The following is a 3,668-nucleotide window of genomic DNA, read 5'->3' on the forward strand; positions in this document are numbered from 1 at the left end:
ATTTGGACCGGCTTGGGACCGACTAAAAAGTCCGAATTAGACAGCAGTCCGAGGTACACAGAAAAAAATACGTCTGACCAGATGTAGACTCTGATGCGCACCAAACATATGCGATCGACAATTATCCGTAAAAAACGATGATCCCCGCTGAACTAGATCTGCGAAATTGTAAACAAGCAATAGCTGGATTCTGTATAATTGACATACAGAATATTGTTTCGAATCAAATAGGATATGACTCGTGGGGTGGGGTGCAATCGGTCTGAACCAGAGAGTTGGTCCCATTTTGTTCCCGAGTCTCGGTCAAGGACGAGGAAATGGAGTCAAAAGACCCCACGTTGTACCACATTTTGGACGTCCCAGAAATCACGTCTTCCAGCAAGACAAAGCTCGTGCCTGCACTGCCAGAGCACCATTGGACTTCCTAAGACAACATGACATCCAAACCCCACAATGACATGTACTCAGTCCGGATTGAAGGCCAATAGAACGCCTTTAAACGAGATTCAAAGAAGACTGAATGACCACCAACCAATGCCGACAACTGCGGCTGGACTCGATCAGGCATTTTGCAGAGTATGGCCCGGCTAATTCATTCCATGTACAGATGATGCAACGCAGTCATCGATGCCCATGGAAGCAATACACGATACTGACTTTGAGGTTTCCTAATGTATCATTATTGTGTGAACTCTAGATGTGATTCCCGAAAATGTGTTAACCATAATTGTCAAGTTTGGACTCAATCCTCCGTTTTGATTGTTAATTAGAGCGAAATGTATTGGTTTTAGGAAAACTATTAATCATACACTACTTAAAATACAAATTATAGGACTTTTGGCATCTGGCATGCCCAGCATTGGCACTGTGGAACGATTGCCCTAGTGTCACCTTCATGATGGTGGCGCTGTGGAATGATTGAGCTAGTGTCCACTTCACGATGGTGGCGCTGTGGAATGATTGCTCTAGTGTCAACTTCACGATGGTGGCGCTGTGGAATGATTGCTCTAGTGTCAACTTCACGATGGTGGCACTGTAAAATGTTTGCCCTAGTGTCAACTTCACGATGGTGGCGCTGTGGAATGATTGAGCTAGTGTCAACTTCACGATGGTGGCGCTGTGGAATGATTGAGCTAGTGTCAACTTCACGATGGTGGCGCTGTGAAATGATTGAGCTAGTGTCAACTTCACGATGGTGGCGCTGTGAAATGATTGCCCTAGTGTCAACTTCACGATGGTGGCGCTGTTGAATGATTGAGCTAGTGTCAACTTCACGATGGTGGTGCTATGGAATGATTGCCCTAGTGTCAACTTCACGATGGTGGCGCTGTTGAATGATTGCCCTAGTGTCAACTTCACGATGGTGGCGCTGTTGAATGGTTGAGCTATTGTCAACATCACGATGGTGGCGCTATGGAATGATTGCCCTAGTGTCAACTTCACGATGGTGGCGCTGTTGAACTATTGACCTAGTGTCAACTTCACGATGGTGGCACTGTGAAATGATTGCCCTAGTGTCAACTTCACGATGGTGGCGCTGTGGAATGATTGAGCTAGTGTCCACTTCACGATGGTGGCACTGTGAAGTGATTGCCCTAGTGTCAACTTCACGATGGTGGCACTATGAAATGATTGCCCTAGTGTCAACTTCACGATGGTGGCGCTGTGAAATGATTGCCCTAGTGTCAACTTCACGATGGTGGTGCTATGGAATGATTGCCCTAGTGTCAACTTCACGATGGTGGCGCTGTGGAATGACTTAAATCATACAGTTAAATGGGTGAAATATACTCATGGAAACGAATAAGGTTCCTTTATTCTTTTCCAGGTTTCTTCACAAGCTTTGTATTGCACTGTGGGCGAAATTCTGGAAATATATAAAGGAAAACTTGTACTGTCATGTGTTTCCTTATTCGTTTCCATGAGTATATTGAGATTGATGACAGATGTATGCAATCAATCTTAGAGCCCTAAAAGCGTGCAAGGTCAGAACCATACAATGGTCACTTCAGCTCCAATGTTAGTATTTGGTTCATCGAGAACTAATTTCGATTCCCAATAATTGATCAACTTCTGGAATAGTACTCTAGAACTCCGTGTTGACAGTTTAAGACGGTAACTGTGGGTTGTCAGAATAGAGACACAGAGTAGGTCTGCATGGCGCCAATACTCGGGAAACGTGTCAATAGTGTTTGATCCGTGACGACATTAGGCTGCAATACGACCACGTTTCTAACACCCTGCTGTTAATATCTCTCCAGAACATGTCATCCCGAGACGGAGATGAAGTGTTTATTCGAGCTTCTCGCTGGCTGTACCTCCGTTTGATGATATTGATGATAGTTATTGGACACTGCGTGTATTTTCCTCCGCATTAAACAGTTTCAGAAAAGCAAATATTGCTCTAGTAGTCGCCAAAGACAACACATATATTTGTTCCTGGCATTGTAAATGCCAGTAAGAATCAATTCGTTCCTGCATACGTTATTGCATTACCAAGCCAATTAATAGAGAATTTTTAACAAATGATCGATATCAGTAAAACATTTCCATGGAGTTATCGTCTCAGGAATAATGCAATACCGCACACCCGGCTGCCACTAGTCAAGGCGGACCAGGGTAGGCTGGTACCAGTAGTACGTTCTGCAGTGATACCTCTGTTGTTGTCACCCTGGGAAACTGCCGAGGCTGTCGGTTGGAGATTGAATTTAGTCTATTCCCTTGGCCTTTGACAATATGAAGGTGGAGATTGAACGTAGCCGCAGATGCTTACATGACGTAGTTAGTGAACTGCTCCACAGTATGAGAGTATCTGTGAGAAAGGACGGAAGTATGACAAGAGTCCTATTTGGTCCTGCATAAGTTAAGAAATTAGGAAACGCTCCAAAATCGTTCATGTCGCTATCAGATATGTTTACATGAGGGAGAGCTGGAGTTTCAACATTTCAACACATGTATGATTTCTACTTGATATACTAGACGTATAAATAGAAAGATTGTAGAAAAGGCATATTTCAGAAGTTGTAAGGAAACACATATTTAAGATTTAATCAACCCTGAGTTGCCTATGTTGAAAGGGGGTATAGTCACGAATACGGTTGACCATCGATCACGTGACCTGATCATACCGGAAATCATTATTATCATTATATCCACACTCCGGCACAGCGATGACTTAACATAACATCACTGCCACAGGCTAATTTGCATGTCACGTGACCGGACTTTTCTCTTGTTTGTAATCAAACGCGCATATTCATAATAAGAAGAGACGGGACTCACGAAAGCTTTTCGGCGCTCTCTTCATAATGTTTTACATTGTTACTTATATATTCTTCCACAACAGCGACAGTAAGGTTTATGACAGTACATATTTAGATATCAAACTGGCTGCATCGTTTGCTCTCCGTCGGCTTCGATGACTGCACGTGGAGCCGTACAACCTATGTAAACAAAGGATCGCTATGCAAATCGAAATAGTGTAACATGTTTTTGGATATTTTCTCAGTGAAACTGAACCATTCTATTAAAGATGATTAGCTAGATGTGTAGACTCGTCAAAAATAAAAGAGTAAAAGAAATCTGTACATTATATTGAATGGACATTGCAAGATGTGACGAATCGTCACATTTTTCTGGCCTGTGGCAGAGGTACTATGCTGGCTTGC

The sequence above is a fragment of the Haliotis rubra genome, unplaced genomic scaffold (assembly GCF_003918875.1).
Source record: "Haliotis rubra isolate DU_JTF1 unplaced genomic scaffold, ASM391887v1 Scf284, whole genome shotgun sequence".
Lineage (NCBI taxonomy): Eukaryota > Metazoa > Mollusca > Gastropoda > Lepetellida > Haliotidae > Haliotis > Haliotis rubra.